Source organism: Tachyglossus aculeatus, chromosome X1 (assembly GCF_015852505.1).
Source record: "Tachyglossus aculeatus isolate mTacAcu1 chromosome X1, mTacAcu1.pri, whole genome shotgun sequence".
Lineage (NCBI taxonomy): Eukaryota > Metazoa > Chordata > Mammalia > Monotremata > Tachyglossidae > Tachyglossus > Tachyglossus aculeatus.
Window position 1 is genome coordinate 106,098,172 of NC_052101.1, and position 25,737 is coordinate 106,123,908.

Sequence of the window (25,737 nt, forward strand, 5' to 3'; positions counted from 1 at the left end):
GAGAGAAATGAGGCAAGGATAATGCTAAGGCTATGGAATTGTGAAACAGGGAGGATGATGATGTTGTCGACAGTGATCAGAAAGTAGAGTCGGGAGAGGGATAGGAAGATGAGCAGTTCAGTTCATTCTACAAGGTGGAGAGTTTAACAGCTCTGGAGATGCAGCATAGCTTAGTGGAAAGAGCATGGTACTGAGAGTCAGAGGACCTGGGTTCTAATTCTGGCCCTGCCAACTGCTTGCTTTGTGGCCTTGGGCAAGTCACTTCACTTCTCTGTACCTCAGTTTCCTCAACTGTAAAATGGGGATTAAATATCTGTTGTCCCTCCTAATTAGACTGTGAGCCCCATGTGGTACAGGGACTCTATCCTACCTAATTAACCTGTACCTACCCTGGCACTTAGAACAGTGCTTGACACATAGTAAAGCATTTAAATACCATGAAAAATACAGCATGTGCAAAACATTTAAATAATACATATTCATATAAGTAACTTGGTAATCACACATTCGAATTTTACATAAATTCCTTCACTTTTGCATTTCAAATTAATTGATCAGATTTCTTCTTTCTTGCGCAATAGCCTCTAGGTGATTTTATTTCAAATGAAAGACAGCTTGTGCATTTCCCTACTGAGGCACAAAGGGTCTTAATATGCAAAGCTTATACCTGGTGAAGTTTGGAGCCAGTTCTAAAACATATGGTTAATTCCCCATGTACGGTTCAGCAAAATAAATGACTGAATTCACATGAAAACCAGAATAAATCAATGAACTGATAATAGTTACTTGCAAATAACACTCTCCTAACATGATAATGTTATTGAATATAATCTATATAAACTCCCCTCAGAATAGTGATGCCAAAATTTAATGAAGAGTAACAGCACCGTAGATGCACATATGTGGGGATTTAGTTTTTGTTGTTTTTGAAGGCAAGATATTCAGGGTTTTCCTTTTCTGGTATTTGTTAAGCACTTACAGTGTGTCAAGTACTTTTTTATGGTGTTTGTTAAGTGGAAACAAATGGAGACAAAGTGTCTGGGTCAAACACTGTTCTAAACTCTGTGGTAGATACACGTTAAATTGGACACAGTCCCTGTCCCTTATGGGGTTCAGAGCCTAAGTAGGAGGAAGAACATAAGAACAGAGGCACAAAGAAATTAAGTGACTTGCCCAAGGTCACACAGCAGGTAAGTGACAGAGGCAGAATTAGAACCCAGGTCCTCTGACTCCCAGGACTGGTCTCTTATCAATCAATCAATCAATCAATCAATAGTATTTATTGAGCACTTACTGTGTGCAGAGCACTGTACTAAGCGCTTGGGAAGTACAAGTTGGCAACATATAGAGACAGTCCCTACCCAACAGTGGGCTCACAGTCTAGAAGGGGGAGACAGAGAACAAAACCAAACATATTAACAAAATAAAATATATAGAATAGATATGTACAAGTAAAATAAATAAATAAATAGAGTAATAAATACGTACAAATATATATACATATATACAGGTGCTGTGGGGAAGGGAAGGAGACAGGGGGATGGAGAGGGGGACGAGGGGGAGAGGAAGGAGGGGGCTCAGTCTGGGAAGGCCTCCTGGAGGAGGTGAGCTCTCAGTATGGCCTTGAGGGGAGGAAGAGAGCTAGCTTGGCGGATGGGCAGAGGGAGGGCATTCCAGGCCCGGGGGAGGACGTGGACCGCGGGTCGATGGCGGGACAGACGAGAACGAGGCCTAATGGTGAGGAGATTAGTGGCAGAGGAGCGGAGGGTGCGGGCTGGGCTGGAGAAGGAGAGAAGGGAGGTGAGGTAGGAGGGGGCCAGGTGATGGAGAGCCTTGAAGCCCAGGGTGAGGAGTTTCTGCCTGATGCGCAGATTGATTGGTAGCCACTGGAGATTTTTGATCTTTATGCTGCTCCACATCAAACAGAAACAAATCACAATAATTTATTTTTTAAGCTTCTGATGCTCATTTTTCCTCTTTCATATGCATTAGCAAATCACCCCCCTGGAACAGATGAATATTGACTATTTAAATGAGTCTCCAGAAATCAGACAGGCGTGAAATGGGTTAAATCAAAAAGAGTTGGGAAGAGAGCCTGTGGTTTCAGGACCTGTAGAAAGCCAACGTAGAAAACTCAGGCTAAAAGATAACCTCTGTTTTGCTCATAATAATAGTAATAATAATGATGGCATTTGTTAAGTTCTTTCTATGTGCAAAGGACTGTTCTAAGCGCTGGGGGGGATACAAGGTAATCAGGTTGTACCACAAGGGGCACACAGTCTTCATCCCCATTTTACAGATGAGGTCACTGAGGCACAGAGAAGGGAAGTGACTTGCCCAAATTCACACAGCTGACAAGTAGTGGAGTCGGGATTAGAATCCATGACCTCTTATGTCCAAGCCTGGGCTCTTTCCACTGAGCCACACTGCTTCTCATGGGAGCTTGCTTGGGCCAAATGATGTTTTATAACTATTTCAGTCCTCCATGCATTTGACTGTATGAACACAACCATAAGGTACTGAATTGCTGAGATTTTTTGGTAGAAAAATAAGAACTTGAACCCTTTATTCCCTTGGCATTATAATTTTCTTTTCTCACACCTTATTCCTCTTCTACACGTCCACCCAAAAAAGGTACTAAAGCTGCAATTGCGGAAAACCCCATCTAATTTACTGGGGGTGAAAGAAAGCCCAGGCATACAATTCAGCCATTACAAAGGTCACGGGATGACTTAAAATTCAAAATGTATTACCCATTTATGAACAATATGTTTTTGATCTGTGACAATACAACTATCCTACTTCAGAATTACACTATTAATTTTATGGAACCTTCACAATGCTTGCTAAAATGCACAGAGGAAAATATCGACACTTTTTTATTCTCCTAGGAAATCTGTTAAACCTTTAAAAGTCTTTGGAGTCACAGCAAATGGTAAATGCATATTTGATTGAGGAAGTGAATATTATCCGATAGTAGACTGCTTTACTGTTAAGTACAATAATGCTTTTTTAATGGCTGCTGCCCGAAGTTATACACGAGAAAAATGGTTGATTAGTGATAATAATAGTTAGCACTTCTATCTTCAAAGCACTTTACAAATATTAGCTAATTAATCTTCACAGCACCTCTGGGAGATAGTGGTAAATGTTATTATCCTCAATTTACAGATGACAAAGCTGAGAAACAGAGATTGGGGCTCAGGTTTGCAAACGGTGGTCTTCCTTTTGTGCACACTGTTCCTTTAAGAACTTTGCACATGAATTTTCAACACAAATGAGTGGCATCAACTCTAATGGCTTGATCTCCTTCTGAGGGCACCAGTGCGTAAGGTCAATTCCAATAGCCTGGAACTCGGAATACTGACACAGAGTAAGTTGCACCTAAATTATACAGACTCAGCTGAATTGCTCAGGAGTAATGCAAATGTCCTTGAATATTTTTCAAGCAAATTAATGGTGCTTAAACCTTAATGGATACCAACTAATTCTATGTAGATACTTCTGGTTGTCTGCAAGATGGGTTGTCAGTTCAACCTTCACAAAATCAATAAAATCTGCATTTCCTCTCCTTCCAAACTGCTACCACGTTAATCCAAGCACTCATCCTATCCTGCCTTGATTACTGTATCAGCCTCCTTGCTGACCTCCCTGTATCCTGTCTCACCCCACTCCAGTCCATACTTCACTCCGCTGCCCAGATTATTTTTCTAAAAAACATTCAGTCTACATTTCCCCACTCCTCAAGAAAACTCCACTGGTTGCCCAATTAAGTTCACACCAAACAGAAGCGCCTTACAATCAGCCTCTCTTCCAAAGCCTTATTCAAGGTACATCTCCTCCAAGAGGCCTTCCCTGACTAAGCTCTCATTTCCTCTTCTCCCAATCCCTTCTGTGTCACCTTGATTTGGTCCCATAATGCTTATGTACATATCTGTCATTTATTTATTTATATTAATGTCTTTCTCCCCCTCTAGACTGACAGGTCTTTGTGGGCAGGGACTGTGTCTTCCAACTCTGTTATGTTGTTATATTGTACTTCCCCAAGCGCTTAGTACAATGCTCTGCACACAGTAAATGTTCAATACATGTGATTGACTGACTGCTTGTAGAGTGAGGACCATTATTCCCTTTGGAAAATGTTCCCCTCTTTGAAATCCTAGCAGGGAATGTGCCTGTTTATTGTTGTAGAGTACTCTCCCAAGTGCTTAGTACAGTGCTCAGCACACAGTAAACATTCAATAAATACAATTGAATAAATGAAGGAAGGAAGGATAGGGATTTAGGCACAAACTTAATCCAGAAATGTCTTGATATGCTATTCTCCCCTTCCTCCAACACTTCCCTGGGTCTTTCCCTCTTCTTTCAATTTGATAATATCTAATCTTTCCCTCTTCTTTCAATTTGATAATATCTAATCTGTCAGGTTTATAGCTGAGATCTACCGATGTCAAGTTCTTTCTTGATTACTCTGGGGAAACCTTAAAGGTTCTCCCCTACTTTGTATTATCCAGGCATTTTTCACTCATTCACTCTGAACATTTTCTTCAATGTGTCTCACCAAGACAACAATTGGTCTTCATTTAGTAAATTCAGAAAATCATATAATTTCCAAATGGAACACTTAGAGTCCATGTAAAACTGGAAAGTATCATTTTGTTTGGAAAATCTCTAAAGATGAAACTTTTTCTACCTTAAGGTAACTGGAAACCTAAGGCCTTCAGAAAGACTATGAAAATCCAAACATGAGCGTCATTCAATCTAAAGCCATTTTGTAAATCCAGTAAAATAATCCCAAGGAAATATGTTTGGGGTTTTTTTTTAATATCTTATGGCAAGCATGGTTCCTGCTGTGGTAGTTTACAAAATTGGAGTCTGCAAATCTTTTGAATTAATGAGAATAAGTTAACTACTGAAAAATTCCACCCCAGTCATGACTTTCTAAAACTGATAATATGCCTCATTTTGGTGAAATTGAAGACTTAATGATGCGTTGATTTGACTATCACACAGTGAGTTTTATTATTTGGAATCCTGACTAATTTATGGTATGGGTATTTCACAAGTCATTTCATAAACTCTATGGCAATTTTTTATTAAATCACATCCAAGATAAAATGATAATAATAATAACGACGGCACTGGTTGAGCGCTGACTTTGTGCAAAGCACTGTTCTAAGCGCTGAAATGATCTTACATAGTACGTCCGGCAATTATATCCAAATGATTTTTTTAATTAGCACCAGTGTCAATCAATCAATAGCAGGTACTGAGTGCCTACTATGGTCAGAGCAGTGTACTAAGTGCTTGGGAAAGTTGAATAGTATGACTACCCATGATCCCTGTTCTCAAGGAATTTACATTCTAGCAGGTATTACACAGGAATTCTTATTAGCAACTGATAAAGTGAGAATGAGCTACTAAAGCTAGAATAAGTACAACGATAACAGCCAAGTCTTCACTGCACAGAAACGCAAACATTTTTACACATCTCATAAGTCACCAATCAAAAATGTAAGAATATGGCAGGATGATCCCCTCTCTATCTTGATTTTAGCTGATCAGCAGGCTAGTGTTCATGTCTGGTTTCCCTTCTTGGTTACATAAAGAACCCAGAAAGATACAGTTTAATGGCTCAACTCCAGTTGGCAATGAGATGTGGCATCTGTCACTGCCAACCCTTCTAATGTTAATCTGGAACCCAAGGGATTCACAACTTCATTGAGATATCAGCTGCCGTGTAATACAGCTAAATACATATAGTGTCCCAAACAGAGAGAAGAGTCAATGATAATGAATCTTTAAATCAATATTTAGTCTGTAAAAGACACTGGATGCACTGAAGAAATGACTGTTGGCAATAAGGGCTTTCCCGTTCCTTTATTCAAGCTTGAACATTTACCACAGGTACATCATAAAGGGAGATAAGAAATGCAGAACTACAACATCCATAGGGCTAAACTGATTGAGATCTCATCTATTCCATTTCCCTTTCCTCTGGGCATCCCAGGAAGAAAGCTGTCCAATAGGCTTTTAAAAAATATCTTAGAGAAGATAATACAGTAACTCCCATTTCACTGACTTGGCCATTTCACTTAGAATTGTGATTCTTTTTCCACCTTATATCACTTCTTTCACTCTACTGTGAAAAATCTTATCATGAAATTCAAAAATATACCACTTTTCTATATAAGGAGAAATATAGTAAACTTCATTTCATCTAGCAGTGGAAAAGCATTATTTATCGCTTCTTTTGAAATGAAGGATCAACTGTGCATAGACTATACAAATCCTTCTCATATGAACACAGAGAAGGTCAATATTTAACTTTTCCTTGTAGCCTTGAATCATAGATATGTTATTTCCTTGAACAAAACAATACATAAAACATTTTACATATATATAACAGGTTTTCACTTAGATAATATAAGAACCTCCCCATCTACCCTGATATAATTCCAACAGTCAACAAACCATGAACTCTATTGTATATTCTATTAAACCAGCTTCTTCCCAGGGTCTAGACCCCTCCCTGAGAATAGGTTAGGTGCTTGGTGAGATGCATTAACTCACTCAGACCATTAGGATATGAGCTTTTAAAGAATGATATCCAATTTAATTTCAGAGAGTGAGAGACATCCCTCCCTGAAATATCGACCATTAATTGTGCTGAATCCAGGGCCAATCTAGAGGCCTAAACAACCTTCATTCTTGGTAACCAAACTTGGCATTCTCAAGGTAAATCATGTTAATTTACAACAAGGAACACATTTTACAACTCTTTCTCCTCTAGACTGTAAGCTCTTTGTGGGCAAGGAATGTGTCTGGTTAATGTTATGTTGCTTAGTCCCAGGCACTTAGTACAGTGCCCTGCTCACAGTAAGTGCTCAATAAATACTGAATTATGCTGAAAACGAGGCCAGGACCCCAATGGCAGTTAAGTAGCAGCTGGCATTTTCACATATTGCTTTTATTTTATTTTTTGGACTGATGGAAACTTCACCTATCATAACTGTGTGACTTTGGGTAAGGCTCTGCCTATACACATAAATTAGTAATAATAATAATGATGGCATTTGTTAAGTGCTTACTATATGCCATGCACTGTTCTAAGCGCTGAGATAAATACAAGATTATCAGGTTGTCCCACATGGGGCACACAATCTTAATCCCCATTTTATAGATGAGGTAACTGAGGCACAGAGAAGTTAAGTGACTTGCCCAAAGTCACACAGCTGACAAGTGATAGAGGCGGGATTAGAACCCACGACCTCTGACTCCCAAGTCCGTGCTCTTTCCATTAAGCCCCGCTGCTTCTCTTACTAGGGCAAGCTAGTCCTCACAAACTGAACTTCACATCCTTCTTGCATATATTTCAGGCTCAATCAACTGAGCAATGTACAGTATATTTTGAGCATCCATTTTGAGTAGAGTACTGTACTAAGTGCTTGGGAGAGTACAATAGAATTGGTAGACATAGTCACTGTTCTCAAAGTGTTAACAATTTGATAGAGCACTGTGGCCCAGCTGAGAGAGCATGGGCCTGGGTGCCAGAGGACCTGGGTTCTAATCCCAGCCCCACCGCTTGCCTGCTGCGTGATCTTGGGCAAGTAACTTAGTTCCTCAGTGCCTCAGTTTCCTCACCTGTAAAATGGGGATTCAATACTTGTTCTGTCTCCTACTTAGACTGTGAGTCCCATGTGGAATAGGGACCGAGTCCAACTTGTTTAATTTGCATCTACTCTAGTGCTCAGAACAGTGCTTTGACACAAAATGAGTAGTTAACAAATACCAGAATTATTTATTATTAATGGGAGAGAAAGACAAAATAATTTATATAGAAAGAAGTGATTAAATAGAAGAGCATGTACATCTATCAATGCTAAAGTGCACAAGGAGTTGTGAGTCCAGAAATATCGAGGTGGTGTAATAGTGCTGAGATGCTAGTTAAGAAGATTGACTTGAGAAGAAGAAAAATTAACTGGAGAAAGCCCCCTGGAAGAGATGGGATTTCAGAGGGGCTTTGAAGATGGGGAAAGCTAAGCTATGGTGGATCTGAAGGGGGAAGGAGTTCCAAACAGGAGGAAGGGTTTGAGCCTGGGATAGGAAATGGGTGACTCAAGAGGGAAGTGCAGTGAGAATACAGAGAGTTAATATAGGACCATGCTTAGTCATTCACAGACTTTTTTTTTTTCCACGAGGAAAAAAGATACTGTAACTCTGGATCAGTCTTTCATTTTAAAGCAGCATGGCCTAGTTGATAAAACACGGGCCTGGGAGTCGGAGCACCTGGGTTCTAATTCTGCTGTGTGACCCTGGGCAAGTCACTTCACTTCTCTGTGCCTGTTACTTCATCTGTAAATTGGAGATTGAGAACGTGAGACCCATGTGACACATGATCTGTTTCCAACCTGATTAACCTGTATCCACCCAGCGGTTAGTACAGTTCCTGGCACAGAGTGAGCACTTAAATACCATAAAAGAGAGTCAGGTCCATAAAGCCACAACTATAAATGGTTGGCAATTTTCGTAATTTCGTACTGCGTGGACTGCTCTGGATCCTTCAAAATACTATTCAATAGGGGGCTTTGCTCTGGGCTCAGATTTCTTTTTTTCAAAGTTTTCCAAGTCTTCCGTTGATATTTGATGGAATGGTTTTCACCTCTAGTGATTTTCCTTCCACAGAGAATAACATTTAATTGCAAAGAATAGGTCTTCTGTGTGAGACAATGAAAACCCATTAATGTGAATAATGCATAATAATTTCAGGTAAATGAATCCCAAGAATATGGCTATTCTTTCTCTTTGCACTTTATTAACCAAATGCCTTAGTAAGGTCCTCGTTTTTAATCCCCAATACATAGAATCTCAATTAGTTATGGTCTGTTTGTATCTTGGCAAAAACATTCTTTTAACAAAACAGAATTTTCTAGTTTACTGGGTAAATATACCAGGAGAAATAGTGGATAATGTTGGGTTGCTAAGCAACCAAAAGCTCCTCTGTCACTTGTTTGTGATCAATTCAAATCATCCATCAAGCTTCGAAGTCCCATGCTAAAGAATTTCAACAAATTTGTTCCTCGGGGAAAGCAGTGACTTTTGAACACTTTCATTCTTAGAAGATAAACTTAGTAGATGTTCTTTTGAAGACAGTGATGTGTTAATTCATTACTCTCAATATGATGCTAATGGGAAAGCTATAATTAACTATACTATTGCAAATCTTGTAAAATAAACTGCAGTGATTAGTAATGTTTAATGTTCTCCAGTATTCCAGAAGGCAACGGAAGCCTGTCTTGCAGGAGACACATAGAACTGTAAGGGGTCGGGGGGTGGGGGGGAGAACCATACACTAATTAAACTGAGTTCACTCTAAACAAAAAATAACATTTGATCACCATCGATATGTGATAAATTGCATTTTAATAGTGGCAAAATGGCTACGAGCCAAACTACTTGTAGGCAGACAAAAATGTTGGTGGAATACACAATCTCCTCTTTGAAGAAATGCTTAGCACAAATTTCTCAGGAATGAAAAGAAGGGATACTTTGCTTTCATCCATTATCTGTGGTAACAACATATTGTATGCAAATCACCATAATAATTGTATTCTCTTCAGACTGAATTAGAATGAAGCTGCAATCAAAATATTCATAATTGAAAATAGAGCATTCTCGGTCACTCTGAAAAAAATAACTATGTATGTTATTTTTGTGTGTTTAGAGTACAGCATTTAATGCAATTTTAAGGCTAATATAGTATTTGTTCTTTTATTAAACCTTTGTATTACAATTAACTTCCTAAATTTGTACCACCATCACCTATATGCTTTGTCATATTGTTTCATTCATTAAGTTGTCAATGTCTTGTCTGCAACAAAATATTTTCCTTGCAAGTCACAAACCTTTTAAGGAAAAAAAAAAACAATATTCAAAATAAGAAAACCCCACAGTTCTTTGTTCTTTCGGCTGTCATAAATCAAGGTAAAAACATTTTACAGTAAATAAAACATCCATGGCAAGGCTCATTTGAACCAATATGCAAATTAAGACATGAACTCCAGCACAGCAATCATCCTAATTTTCCAATATACAGTTTATATCTCATTTTAAAGCCAAAATATCTTCACTAGAGAAGGTAGTGTCCGTATGTTCAACCCTGTTTTGCACCAATATTCTGACTTAATTTGTATTCAAAGCACTTCCTAAAACCATTCCTTCCTATTATTCCATTAGTGGACTTCATTACATAATCTTCCTTTATCAGATTAATAAAAATATATTAGAACCTGCAAGGAGGCTGGCCAAATCAATCTTAAAATTCCCCAGCCAAATATGCCAAGCTAAAACACTGTAGCCAAGCAATTTAAAGGAATGGTATTTTCTGGTTCAACACGAGAACAAAAAAGTACAAAAAGCAAATAATGTTGTGGATCAAATAAGAACAGAGCATTACCAAAGCAATGCCCATTTGGTGATATATTTCTCAGGAAGGGTGATGGCTTGAAAGTAAGGTTTCGCAGTCTCCACTCTTATTTTGTGTGCTTGAAATCACATAGCACATTAGTCACTAAGTTTCATAAGGTATATCTTTTAACACTAAGGCATTTATTGAAGTCACCCACAAAATGGCCAATTTGTTCTTACGTGTACTGTTATGAAATAGCCAAATACAGAACAGATTCAATCAAGAGCCACACAATACCATCTTCAGAGTTTTAGTTGAAGAAACCATACACCTACTGAAAGGATGGATCAATATTTTATTTCATCAAAAACTACTGACTGGAAGGATGTATAAATACCCGACATGGGTCAAATCGAATTTTCTGACTGCCCCCTTGAAAAGTGGACTGCAAATTGGACTGAAACAGATTTATGTTAATGAAGTCCCATAAATTCTCACCTAGCCAGATTATTTTAAATGGGCACCATTTGTCTCAATTTAGTTGTAAAGCGTATCCAGCAGCCTGGAAGACACATCCTCTATTACTTTAGGTAAATTCACTGCAGTGCACAAGAATTTAAATGGAAACCAAATTGTACTGGGGGCAAAGTGGCCTACACCTGAATAAAACGCCCGTTATGAAAGCATCCAGGGAAGCGTCACGGGAGGCTGCGAATTAAGGGAGGCACAATCAATCAATCAATCAATCAATCGTATTTATTGAGCGCTTACTATGTGCAGAGCACTGTACTAAGCGCTTGGGAAGTACAAATTGGCATCACATAGAGACAGTCCCTACCCAACAGTGGGCTCACAGTCTAAAAGGGGGAGACAGAGAACAGAACCAAACATACCAACAAAATAAAATAAGTAGGATAGAAATGTACAAGTAAAATAAATAAATAAATAGAGTAATAAATATGTACAACCATATATACATATATACAGGTGCTGTGGGGAAGGGAAGGAGGTAAGACGGGGGGATGGAGAGGGGGACGAGGGGGAGAGGAAAGAAGGGGCTCAGTCTGGGAAGGCCTCCTGGAGGAGGTGAGCTCTCAGCAGGGCACACTGAATCTCCCACAGTATTTAGTCAAAAAGAAAAAATATTGCAACTTCAAGGCTAGACCCTGCAATAGAGATTTTTTTTTTCCTCTTTACCTGCCTTCCCCCCGAAAGTTTCCCCCAGTGCTTTCTGAAGCATTGCATTTGACACCCTGCCGCTTCAACTTTGCCCGGGCCCCAGTTTATCCCTAGCTCGATCTGCTCGGCTGCACCCGGAGTCTTTCATTATCCGAATGGTTCGGGGAGCAATGACAGACGGTTTCAGGGGAGGAAATCGCCGGAGAGCCGTCACAGGAGGAGCCTGCTAACACCTCGGCTGGGAACTCTCCATCGCTCGAAGCGGGCAAATCCCAGCACACAGTCCGGAGCAACGCAGGAAGGCGAGCATTCGGAGGGAAAAATCACCCACGGAGATGGCAGCGGGAGGCTGAAGGGCGGGGTGAAAGGCGAGGAGCTGGGGGGACATTCTGGGGGACCCCCAATTCCCAGCGAAGCCTGACTGCCAGATTCACACGATCTGCTACTTCTCCCCCCCCTGGAAAACCAAAATTCTTACCACCGGCCACTCCCTACCATCACCTGCGTAGCTTCTCGCCTCTTCCCCGTTGCAGACACAGAAACCCGGCTCGCTCCTTTGCCTCCACTCAAGCTCACGGGTGGGAGGCTCCTCCACAGCTCCCCACCTTCTTCTCCTTTTCTCCTCCTCCTTCTTTCCCTCCCACTCCTCTGTCGTCGTCCCAACCCCAGCCGGAGAGAACCTCCCCTGGGGAGAAGGCTCGCCTTGGCCGTTCGCCCCCCGCCGCTTTCTACCCACCTACTCTTGTTTTTTGTTTTTTTTTTTTTTCCAAGAATAAAAAAGAATGCAGCCCTTCGCTAGGGAAGTGTAGCTCTCGGGAGGGAGAGGGGACCAGGGACTCTGGCTGGAACTGGGCCGGGCTCCCGCCCCCCGTGTTGCCCTGGCTCTCCAAATTAATCACTTTTACACACACATTCACACACACACACACACACACACACACACACACGCACAAAGAGGAAGAAGGGCCCATCCGTGACTGGCATCAATATCTCTTTCGGCACAGCTTCCAGGGAACCATGGCAACGAGAGACCCCAAAGCTCCCCAAACTCACTCACTCTCTCTCTCTCTCTCTCTCTCTCTCTCTCTCTCTCTCTCTCTCTCTCTCTCTCTCTCTCTCTCTCCTCTCTCTCTCTCTCTCTCTCTCTCACACACACACACACACACGTCTTTTCCCTTTCCCAAAGCCCCCTCAGCCCTTGGTGGATTGGGAAGGAGGCAGATGAGCCCCTTCTCTCGCTGCTGTCCCTTCCTCTTGTGCCCTTACGCCCTCCCCTTCCCTGCACACATTCACACACACACACACACACACACACACACACACACACACACACACACACGTGTCCTTTTCCATTCCCAAAGCCCCCTCAGCCCTTGGTGGATTGGGAAGGAGGCAGATGAGCGCCTTCTCTCACTGCTGTCCCTTCCTCTTGTGCCCTTACGCCCTCCCCTTCCCTACACACACACACACACACACACACACACACACACACACACACACACACACACACACACACACACACACACGTGTCCTTTTCCATTCCCAAAGCCCCCTCAGCCCTTGGTGGATTGGGAAGGAGACAGTTGAGCACCTTCTCTCACCGCTGTCCCTTCCTCTTGTGCCCTTACGCCCTCCCCTTCCCTGCACACATTCACACACACACACACACACACACACACACACACACACACACACACAATGCCTACCTTACCTCGGGAGAAGGGGAGGCGGGGGCCCCCTCCCCGAAAGCATGAGGGGTCATCATCATCATCATCATCAATCGTATTTATTGAGCGCTCACTCTGTGCAGAGCACTGGACTAAGCGCCTGGGAAGTCCAAGTTGGCAACCTCTAGAGACGGTCCCTACCCAACAGGGGGCTCGGGGGAAGGGATCCCGCCGTGGGCTCGGGGGCAGGTGGGCAGACCGGCTGGATCGGTCCCGGGGCCAGCCCGCAGTCCCAGGTGGCGGCCGGGGTGGAGGCAAGGGGCCCAGGGGCGGGGGCGGCCCCGACCCACCTTGGGGTCCTCGACGGCCCCGGGCCGGCGGCTCTCCAGTGGAAAAGTTCCTCCGTGGAGCAGCGGCCGAGCCCGGCAGGGAGGCAGGCGGGACGAGGGGGGGGGGGGGGCCAGGGCTTCCTTCCCGCAGCTCCTCTCCCCCCGGGCAGCCCCACAACCCGCCCGCCCTCCTCACCCCGCCCGCAGCTGGCACAAGACGACAAGCTGCAGATCCCGTCCCGGCATGTTCCCCCTATCCACTACCTCTTCCCTCAGTGTTGACAGTCTCTTTTCCTCCTCCTCCTCCTCCTCCTTCCCCGTCTTCTGGGTTTTCTTCCTCTCTCTCTCAGCCCCTCTTCCCTCGTCTTCCTCCACCCCTTTTCCCTGTCTGCTGTTCCCCACCATCTTCTCTCATCATCATCATCATCATCATCAACCACTACCTCTTCCCTTGACAGTCTTTTTTCCTCCTCCTCCTTCCCCGTCTTCTGGGTTTTCTTCCTCTCTCTCTTAGCCCCTCTTCCCTCGTCTTCCTCCACCCCTTTTCCCTGTCTGCTGTTCCCCACCGTCTTCTCTCATCATCATCATCAACCACTACCTCTTCCCTTGACAGTCTTTTTTCCTCCTCCTCCTTCCCCGTCTTCTGGGTTTTCTTCCTCTCTCTCTCAGCCCCTCTTCCCTCGTCTTCCTCCACCCCTTTTCCCTGTCTGCTGTTCCCCACCATCTTCTCTCATCATCATCATCATCATCATCAACCACTACCTCTTCCCTTGACAGTCTTTTTTCCTCCTCCTCCTTCCCCGTCTTCTGGGTTTTCTTCCTCTCTCTCTTAGCCCCTCTTCCCTCGTCTTCCTCCACCCCTTTTCCCTGTCTGCTGTTCCCCACCATCTTCTCTCATCATCATCATCATCATCATCAACCACTACCTCTTCCCTTGACAGTCTTTTTTCCTCCTCCTCCTTCCCCGTCTTCTGGGTTTTCTTCCTCTCTCTCTTAGCCCCTCTTCCCTCGTCTTCCTCCACCCCATTTCCCTGTCTGCTGTTCCCCACCGTCTTCTCTCATCATCATCATCATCATCATCAACCACTACCTCTTCCCTTGACAGTCTTTTTTCCTCCTCCTTCCCCGTCTTCTGGGTTTTCTTCCTCCCTCTCTTAGCCCCTCTTCCCTCGTCTTCCTCCACCCCTTTTCCCTGTCTGCTGTTCCCCACCGTCTTCTCTCATCATCATCATCACCCCTTTTCCCTGTCTGCTGTTCCCCACCGTCTTCTCTCATCATCATCATCATCACCCCTTTTCCCTGTCTGCTGTTCCCCACCGTCTTCTCTCATCATCATCATCATCACCCCTTTTCCCTGTCTGCTGTTCCCCACCGTCTTCTCTCATCATCCCCACCGTCTTCTCTCATCATCATCATCATCATCATCAATCGTATTTATTGAGCGCTGACTATGTGCGGAGCACTGTACTAAGCGCTTGGGAAGTACAAGTTGGCAACATATAGAGACAGTCCCTACCGAACAGTGGGCTCACAGTCTAAAAGGGGGAGACGGAGAACAAAACCAAACATACTAAGAAAAGAAAATAAATAGAATAGATAGGTACAAACAAAATAAATAACTAAATAGAGTAATAAATATGTACAAACATATATACATATATATATATATATATATATATGTATATATCTCTCCTTCCTACCGGGTCGCTCCCTCTTCCCCGGCTCCCTTTCTTCCTCACCAATCTGTCTCCCCGGACGGAGAAGAGGTTCACGGCTTCCACTTTATGGCGACAGCACAATGAATGAGTTCAGAACTTTCTTTTTCTAGCGTTTTCTAGACCTAGATGGCCCCGGGAAAAGGAAAAGAAAACGGAGAAAGGAAGGACATTATAACAAAGAAAGCTCTTCTGCCTTTTCTTTCACTCCTCCCCGCTTCGGTGTGTCCCACTTCCTTACCTCCTCTCCCTTAAACATATATATATATATAGATAGATAGATTCCAATTATAGCTGCCTTTCAGAGTATGTGACAGTTTGACTATTAGGCATTCTTTAGCTGTGTGTGTGTGTGGCAGCATAGTTTTTAATATTGCCTGATTTTTAAAATGTTCAATGATTCACAAATGAAAGGTGGTGTTGTCACCTGTGCTAAGAAAATCATTTCACTGTCTCTAAAGGTCTGTGTATCATCTTAATTACCTGCTCCAACATTTGAACCCTGAGTTATTAATCAGTGACATCTTTGGTTAGACCCAACATTTTTCCCAGCATTCTGCCCCATTTTTCTCCAATTCACTATTTAACATACACTGTCTGCTTATAAGTGCCTTCTTTCCATTGCCTGAGTTTAACTGAAAGACACAGTACAGTATTCTGCACACAGTCAGTGCTCAATAAATATGATTGAATGAATAAACACATGTAAAATAATAAGTTGATCAGTGGTATTCATTGATCACTTACTGTACGCAGAGCACTGTACTAAATCCTCATTCTCCCACCATACATTCCCAAGCACTCAGGCTCTACCAAAAAAAAAAAAGGAAAATTGAAAAAAAAAAGGTACTGATGCTCAGGTTCTGTGAGATTACAGTCCTGATTAGTTGCTTTGAAAACATGCATTTTCTTCTAATTTTCCACTCCACGACACTGAAAGATATTATATGTATATAATATATATCTATATCTATATCCACATTTCCATTCTTTGTTTCATGCAATCTTCCACCATATCTACCCAACAAAGATATTAGTTATCAGAAACTCTTGCCTATGTTGGGTGTTTTTGACAACTCAATGGTAACCCTGTCCCACAGCAGAAGGGCCGAGGAAAGATTCAATCCAGAGAAGCTTCAAGGAAAAGCTGGGAAGAGATGCAAGTGACGACATAGTACCCCTTCTCCCCTTCCCAGAATACACAGTAAAAGAAAGAGCTACACAAAATTATACTCTTGGGACAAAAGAGTAAGATACTTTAAAATGTAATAAAATGATTTATTTTTTTCTTTTCTACATTCTAGAGCCAGATTCTGCCCTCACACTCCCACATATTGTGCTAGGAGCTGCAAATGCCTGTGAGGACCTGATTTGTCCCTAGTTTAAATTGCACCAGTGGGACAATTTCTCACTCAAGGCATAAGCATTCATATGGGATGGAGTTTGACTAGGAAGCAAGATAGAATATTTAATATGCTTCCAACAGGGGAAACATATGCCTGTAGGATAACAATTTCCAAGGTTAAGAGAATATAAATGGAACTCAAAGTCAAATCAGGATCAGAAGTTAACCACATTCCGGGTGTCCAGAAATCAACTGACTTGTGTGCATCTAATATTATAATGAGTAACTCCGGATGCTTCTATGGCCATCAACAACAGCATTATTCACTGGGTGGCTACTGTGTTTGGTGCATTGAACTAAGCACTTGGGCATACACAGCAGAAGTATCAGGCACAGTTCCTGCCTCCAGAGAGTTTGCAATCTGATAGCAATGACAATCATGCATGATAAATATGATGATAAATATGAAAGAGTTAAAGGTATATGAAAACTGTGCACATAAGAAGCCAAAAACCAATAAGCAGATAAGTGCATAAGGGAAATCAAGAATTCTGAAGAACCCCTTTCCCGCACCCTCTCCCCACCCTGTAGCACTTGTTTACAATCCTTAAATTCTGTTCCTTCCCCCTATTTGTAATTTATTTTAGTGTCTGCCTCCCCCTTACACTGTTAACTCCTTGACAGCAGGGGATCTTGTCTACTAATTCTACTGTACTCTCCCAAGTACTTAGTACAGTGTTCTGTTCAGGATAAATACTCAATAAAAGCTTTTGCTTGATTGAAAATAGTGCTTAGAACAGTGCAAGACACAGAGTAAGTACTTAATAAATATCATAATAATATTGAATCTCTCACCAAATCCTGTTGGTGCTACTTTCAACAGATTTCTAAAACCTGCCCCTTCCTCTCCATCCAACCTGCTACAAAGCTGATCCAAGCACTTATCATAGTCCACCTTGACTACTGCCTCAGCCTCTTTGCTGTTCCTCGTCACTTTCAAAGCCATCTCCTTTAATCAATCAATCAATAGTATTTATTGAGCACTTACTGAATGTGGAGTCCTGTACCAATTACATGCTAGAGTACCAGCATGGCATAGTGGATAGAGCATGGGCCCATGAGTCAGGCGTTCATGGATTCTAACCCCTGCTCCATCACTCGTCTGCTGTGTGACCTTGAGCAAGTCACTTAACTTCTCTTTGCCTCAGATACCTCATCTGTAAAATGGGGATTGAGACAGTGAGCCCAACATGGGACAAGGGACTGTGCCTAACCCAATTTGCTTGTATCCACCCCAGCACTTAGTACAGTGCCTGGAACATAGTAAGCACTTAATAAATACCATAGTTATTATTATCATTATTATTATTATTTCAATGCAATAGAGTTGGTTGATATGATCTCTGCCCACAAGAAGCTTACACTCTAGAGTGGGAGACAGTCATTGAACTACATTATAGATAAGAAAAATGACAGGGTATACTGAAATGCATGTAAATGTTGTGGGGCTAATATCAAGTACTTAAAAGGTACGGATCCAAGTGCTTAGGTGAAATGCAGAAGGGAGAGGGAGTAGGAGAAAAGAGGGCTTAGTTGGGGAAGGCCTCTTGGAGGAGATGTGATTTGAATAATCCTTTGAAGGTGGAAAGAGAGTGGTCGACTGTTAGAGAAGCAGTGTGGCTCAGAGGTTATGGGTTCAAATCCCGGCTCCGCCAATTGTCAGCTGTGTGAATTTGGGCAAGTCACTTAACTTCTCTGTGACTCAGTTACCGCATCTGTAATATGGGGATGAAGACTGTGAGCCCCAAGTGGGACAACCTGATCACCTTGTATCCTCCCCAGCGCTTAGAACATTGCTTTGCACATAGTAAGTGCTTAACAAATGCCATCATTATTATTATTATTATTATATGAAGGGAGAGGGTGTTCCAGGCCAGAGGAAAGACATGGGGGAGGAATCGATGGAGACTCAGAAGTGATGGAATTTCTGGACTGTTTTTGAGGAAAGTGATCCAGAAAGCAAAATGAAGTATGGACTGGAGTGGGGAGAGACAAGAGGCTGGGGGGTCAGCAAGAAAGCTCATGTAATAATCAAGACAGGATAGGATAAGTATTTAGATCAGCATCGTAGCAGTTCAGATGGAGAGGTAAGGGTGATTCTAGAGATGTTGAGAAAGTAAAACTGATAGAATTTGATAATGGACTGAATAGGTGGGTTGAATGAGAGAGAGATGAATTGAGGATAGTATGAAGGTTATGAGCCTGTGCGACCGGGAGGATGGGGTGTTTACAGTGATGGAAAAGTCAGCACGAGGGCAGGGTTTGGGTAGGAAGATGAGGAGTTCCGCTTTAGACATGTTAAGTTTGAGTTGTTAATGGGATAGCCAAATAGAGATGTTCTGAAGGTAGGAAGAAAAAGAGAGAGGTCAAAGTCCAAGAGGCCTTCCCTAAGCCCTCATTTCCCCTATTCACCCTCCCTTCTGCATCACCTATACATTTGGATAGGCACCCCTTAGGTATTTGCTATTCACCCTTCCTACAGCCCTACAGCACTTAGGTACACATCCCGATAATCCCCCATTTCCCTTACCTGTAATTTATTTTGATGTGTCTCCCCTACTAGACTGTTAGCTCCTCGTGGGCAGGGATCAGGTCTATCTACTCTAATTCAGTGTACTCTCCCAAGCGTTTAGCACAATGCTCTGCATACAGTCTGTACTCAATAAATGCCTCTGATCAACTGATTTTGAGGTCACTGAGTGGCAGGCGTGACTGGGATGGTAGGGGGATAAATGGTAGGAAGAATGTTGCATGGACGCTTTGAAGGAGAAAAGGAACATGACTGTTGACGTTCAGGAGGGGAGAGAGGAAACAGGATGGTATGAGTCACAGATTGAATGCCCTCCCTCCGCACATCCGCCAAGCTAGCTCTCTTCCTCCCTTCAAAGCCCTACTGAGAGCTCACCTCCTCCAGGAAGCCTTCCCAGACTGAGCCCCCTCCTTCTTCTCCTCCTCCCCATCCCCCCTGCCCTACCTCCTTCCCCTCCCCACAGCACCTGTATATATGTTTGTACAGTTTTATTACTCTATTTATTTTACTTGTACATATTTACTCTTCTATTTATTTTGTTAATGATGTGCATCTAGCTTTATTTCTGTTTATTCTGATGACTTGACACCTGTCCACATGTTTTGTTTTGTTGTCAGTCTCCCCCTTCTAGACTGTTCTAGACTGAGCCCGTTGTTGGGTAGGGACCGTCTCTATTTGTTGCCAACTTGTACTTCCCAAGTGCTTAGTACAGTGCTCTACACACAGTATGTGCTCAATAAATACGATTGAATGAATTGAAGGTGTGACAGCCAAGGACAAAACATGACTAGAGAAAGAAGCATGGGATAGTGGAAAGAGCAGGGGTTTGGGGGTCACAGAACCTGGGTTCTAATCCCAGGTTTGCCACTTGCCTACTGTGTGACCTGGGACAAGTCATTTAACTTCTCTATGCCTTAGTTTCCTCATCTGTAAAGGATCATATACCTGTTCTCTCTCCCACTTTGACTGTGACCCCCATGTGAGACAGGAACTGCGTATGACCCGATCCTATTACATTTACCCGAGTGCTTGGCATGTAGTAAGTATTTAATAAACTGAACAGCTAATATTAAGTGATTCTTTTTTCTGAACTGTATTTTTAAAAGGTCATGCAGATGGCAGTAAGATAGATTGATGAGGGAAGAGGCTTGAAGTTGGGAGGTCAGTATGGAATCTGTTAGAGTTATCCATCCATTAAGTGATGAAAGTTTAAACCAGGATGGTGAAGGTAAAGATCAAGGGGAGGGGAAATATCCTTGCAATATTATTGAGAAAGAACTGGCAGAATTAACAGAGTCGGAATGTGGAAGTGCTTAGTACAGTTAGTAGAGTGCTCTGCACACAGTAAGTGCTCAGTAAATACGACTGAATGAAAGTAGTCAAAGCTGACACTGAGATTACAAGATTTTGGGCCAGGGAGGGACTACAGGTGACTATGGTTGTGAAAACTAATGGGAAAATAAGGAAGTGTTAGAGAAGGTTTCGGGAAGAAGTGGAGGGGTTTTTTGTTAGTTTTTTTGTTTTGTTTTGTTTTTTGTTTGTTTATTTACATATTGAGTTTATAGTGCTTAGCACATAGTAAGCACTTAACAAATGCCGTAATAATAATAATAATAATGGCATTTATTAAGCACTTACTATGTGCAAAGCACTGTTCTAAGCGCTGGGGAGGTTACAAGGTGATCAGGTTGTACCACGGGGGCCTCACAGCTTTAATCCCCATTTTACAGATGAGGTAACTGAGGCCCAGAGAAGTTAAGTGAATTGCCCAAAGTCACACAGCTGACAAGTGGCGGAACTGGGGTTTGAACCCATAACCTCTGACTCCAAAGCCTGTGCTCTTTCCTCTGAGCCATGCTGCTTCTCAGGTGAAGCAGTGAAGGTCCAGGTGAAGAAGTCCTGGAAGCAGGAAGAGACACGATACTTTAAAAAGAAGATTGGAATAAGTATTTTTAAGAGGTGAGAGGTCCAGTTAGAGGCCGAGGTCAAGGTCTAGGTAGAATGGGTCATTTCAAAGTAGGTAAAAGCTCCAATAACAATAATAGTAACAATAATTGTATTTGTTAAGCACATACTATGTGCCAAACACTGCACTAAGTGCTAGGGTAGCTACAAGATAATCAGGTCAGACCAGTCCCTATTCCACATAGGGCTCACAGTCTAAGTAGGAAGAAGAATAGGTACTGAATCTACATTGTACAGATGAGGGAACTGAGGCACAGGGAAGTTAAGTGACTTACCCAAAGTCACACAGCACACACGTGGCAGAGCTGGAATTAGAACCCAGGACCCCAGACTCCTAATTCCATGCCCCTTCCACTGGGCCATACTGCTTTACTGACTCCCAGATCACCTGTGAGGTAGCTGGAAAGGAGAGGAACACTGGGGGGAGAAAGGGGCTCTCTTGGGCCATTGCATCTAATGGTCTCTCCCTTGTAAACAAAAGAGCTTGCAAATTCATTGGGAGTTAGAGAGGGAGGAGGTGGTTCAGATGGGAGTTGAAGGTTTGGAAAAGTAGGTGGAGACTACAGGCAAGGGAGTCAATGAAGAAGAAATTTCCGGCTTGTCAGAAGAAGCTCACACTCTGAATCCCCTCAATTCAAATTACCACAGAAGCAAGAGGAAACCAAGCCCAAATAATAAGGTAAAAATTCTGAGATCCTGGAGTGTTATTTCCTGAAAGTTAAATGGACTCCATCTTTCTTTTTTCAAAGTGGAATTGGATTATTAGACAAGGCAATGCTAAACAAATCCATGTAAAGCAGCCAAATTTTAATCTGAAAAAGGGGTATTGGGTTCTAAACCCCTGCTGGCAGAATACTGGCTGCCTAATTCCTCCTATCCAGAGCAAGCAGACAGAATTGCCTGTGTGGCTTTTCTTAACCTCCCCCAAACCCTGTGAAATTTTTCATACTAAAAAAAAGAAGTGAAAAATCCACTGTTAAATTCAGAGCTCTGTATGACATCTTAGAGTAAGGCTGCAAGCCACAAGACCACAACTACTAGCCATGTGGCATTCTGGCAAAGCTAGTCTGCCAAGGTTAGTGGGGGGTGGAACCTGGGAAAAGTTAATGTACCTCCTGACATTCTGAACTGAAACAAAGGAGCTTAATTTAATAACCAGGAAGGAAAAGAGGGAAATTAAACCAAAACCAAATGCTTATTTCCCACTGATACTTACAGGGTTTAGTCTCTACACAAGCACACTTCCATAGATTAATTTCTGAGCAGGCGTCATCACAAGTGACTCAGTGGAAGACAGAAGAAATGTAGATTTGTCTATTGCTGATTGGTTCTCATTACCATAAATCTATGGAAGATTCCGGGAAAACTGGAGGCCTCTGGAAGATATAGTACCCAGGCAGCCAATGCTATAAGAATGTGTTTCTACTTCCTCGGAATTCCCTTTGTTTTCTATTCTGCTTCCAGCAGTGGCCGTTTTTTGCAACCAGCTTTGCCAACATCCATACACACATAACTCATGTAGAGGGATGCCCTTTTGGGCCCACAATGCATATGAAAGAAAATAAAACAGAATATGTGGCATATAGACTACAGAAGGGCTCAAGATAGTTTTTAGAAAATCTAGTTTGTTAATGGCACCTTGTTTTATGGTATTTGTTAAGCGCTTACTATGTGCCAAGCACTGTTCTAATACTGGGGTAGATCCAAGCTACTTAGGTAGGACGCAGTCCCTGTCTCACATGGAGCTCACACTCTGAATCCCCTTTTACAGGTGAGGTAACTGAGGCAGAGAGAAGTGAAGTGACATGCCTAGGGTCACACAGCAGACAAGTGATGGAGGTGGTATCAGAACCCAGGTCCTTGGGACTCTGAGGCCTGTGTTCTATCCACTAAGCCACACAAATTCCATATGAACCCCTCAAATTCAAATTTTTGACACAAATTCAAGGGAGAAATAACCGATCACGAGGGGGGATTGCCAACTGTCCGTAAGTTCATGCAACTGTGCCCGCCGCAGCCGCCCCTGAAAGCGCTGGAGCAAGGCACAGCAAAATCCACCGCTACCACCACAGTATTTACAGCTATCAAAATATTTTTACGAGCTCTACGCACATGAGCAATTTAAGATCCTTTTTACAGGCTATCCATGAATTTACAGCCCTTTCAGAGACAGCCTCAATGGCATGCACATTTTTGTGAATTTACGGAGGGGTTGCAACCCTGGAAGAGGACCACGAGCGCAGTGTTACAGCTCTTGAAATGTATTTCCACTAGGTAAAGATAATACCAGCAAAGCAATCTGAAAATAGCAGAGTCCCGATACTCAGGACAAAATGGCATCTGAATGGCAACAAATTTAAAGTGGCATAAATTATTTTGGTTGCTATTATAGACCACAGCTGTTTCAACTTCACTCAGTCCCTGGGAAAGGCAACAGAATCCTGGAGGTTCTATAACAAATTGTTGAAAATGAAGCAACTAGTATTCACTTGTTCTCAGTTTAAGTTTTACAGTGTTAAATTATCATAAGTGTTTCACAGACCAATTACAGGCCTTAATCTTAAACCTATTGCTAAATCTGGGCCAAAATTCAACCCTAACCTTAAATCTAATCCTTTCTTTTATCCTACTCCTGCCCTAACCCTGATTTTAGCCATAACTCTTGTTGTAATCCTAATGAGGTTGTTTAGGGATTGATTTTCTTTTTTTTTGTCCAGCACTGAACTTTGATCTTTGGCATTACCAGCAAATAGATTGTTCAGGGACCAGAGGGGGGATCTATTCATTGTTTTGATGATATGTTGCCTTATTTATATGGAAAGAGCATGGGCCTGGGAATCAGAAGTCCTGGCTTCTAATCCCAACTCTGCCCTTGTATGTTGTGTGACCTTGGACAAGCCATTCATTCAATCATATTTATTGAGCAATTACTGTGTGCAGAACACTGTACTAAGCACTTAGGAAGTACAAATCGGCACATAGCTTCTCTACATCTCAATTCCCTCATCTGCAAAATGGGGATTCAATACCTGTTCTCTCTCCTACTTAGACTGTGACCCACATATGGGACCTGATGATCTTGTAAGTAACCCAGTGCTTAGGACAGTGCTTGAAAAATAGTAAGCACTTAACAAATACCCCAATTATTATTCTTATTTATATTGTGTTCTCATTTGGCTATGCTACCTCCACTAATCCTCACAGAAATCAATCAATAAATTGTATTTATTGAATGGTTACTGTGTGCAGAGCACTGTACTAAGCACTTGGAAGAGTATATTATAACAGAGATGGTCCATGGGTTCCTTGCCCACAAACAGCTTACGGTCTAGAGAGGTGGAGCGAGGGGAGAATAAATGGTGCAAATCCAAGGGCAAGGGTGACACAGGACAGGATGGGAGATGAGGTGATGAGGGCTTAGTTGGAGAAGGCGTCTTGGAGGGGATGTGTTATTAATAAGGCTTTAAGAGGGGGAGAGTGATTGTCTCTTGGATATGAAGAGGGTGGGTGTTCCAGGCTAGAAGCAGAAGATGGGTGAGAGATCAGTGGTGACATTGATGAGATCAAGGCATGGTGAGTAGGTTGGCAATAGAGAAGCGAAGTGTGCAGGCTCGGTTGTAGTAGGAAATGAGGGAGTAAAGTAGGAGGGGGAAGGTGATCGAGTGCTTTAAGCTGACGGTGAGGAGTTTCTGTTTTATGTGGAAATGGATGGGCAACCACTGGAGGTTCTTGCAGACTGGGGAAACATGGACTGAACGTTTTTGTAGGAAAATGATCCAAGCAGAAGAGTGAAGTATGGACTGGAGTGGGGATAGACTGGATAGAGGGAGGTCAGCAAGGAGGCTGATTCAGTAATCAAGGCAGGATCGGATAAGTGTTTGGATTAAAGTGGTAGCAGTTTGAATGGAGAAGAAAGGGTAGATTTTTGAGGCATTGCGAAGGTTGAATATGTGGGTTGAATGAGAGAGATGAGTAAAGGATAATGCCAAGGTTACAGGCTTGTGAGACAGGAAGGATGGTGGTGCTAGCTGTCTACATGTTCTGTTTTGTTGTCTGTCTCCCCCTTCTAGACTGTGAGCCCGTTGTTGGGTAGGGACCGTCTCTATATGTTGCCGACTTGTACTTCCAAAGCACTTAGTACAGTGCTCTGCACACAGTAAGCGCTCAATAAATATGATTGAATGAATAATGGGAAAGTCAGGGGGAGGACAGGATTTGGGTGGAAGACAGAGTTCTGTTTTGGTCATGTTAAGTTTGAGGTGATGGTGGGACATCCAAATAGAGATGTCTTGAAGGCAGGAGGAGATGTGAGACCGGAGAGAAGGAGAGAGATCAGCACTGGAGTTGTATATTTGGGAATCATCCTCATAGTGATGGTAGTTGAAGCCATGGGAGCAAATGAGTTATCTAAGGGAGTGGGAATAGATGGAGAATAGAAGGGGACCCAGAATTGAGTCTTAAGGAACTTCCACAGTTTCTGTGCTGCCGCTGCTGATGGTATTTGTTAAGCACTTACTATGTGTCAAATACTGTCCTAAG

At 42.7% G+C, this 25,737-nt stretch overlaps 1 protein-coding gene across 6 annotated transcripts in view; it reads right to left on the reverse strand.

Moving 5' to 3' along the window:
• The window catches only part of CHL1 (cell adhesion molecule L1 like), a 217,082-nt gene extending 203,424 nt beyond the window's left edge, over positions 1–13,658 (reverse strand). For 2 of the 6 annotated variants that reach the window (XM_038771647.1, XM_038771643.1), the window contains exon 1: positions 12,066–12,201. The gene's annotated coding sequence lies outside the window, so the exon portion shown is untranslated. Of the gene's footprint in view, positions 1–12,065; positions 12,208–13,604 lie in introns of those variants that run through there. The other 4 variants (XM_038771645.1, XM_038771644.1, XM_038771648.1 and 1 more) reach the window with 4 other exon arrangements.
• Positions 13,659–25,737: the final 12,079 nt, after the last annotated feature.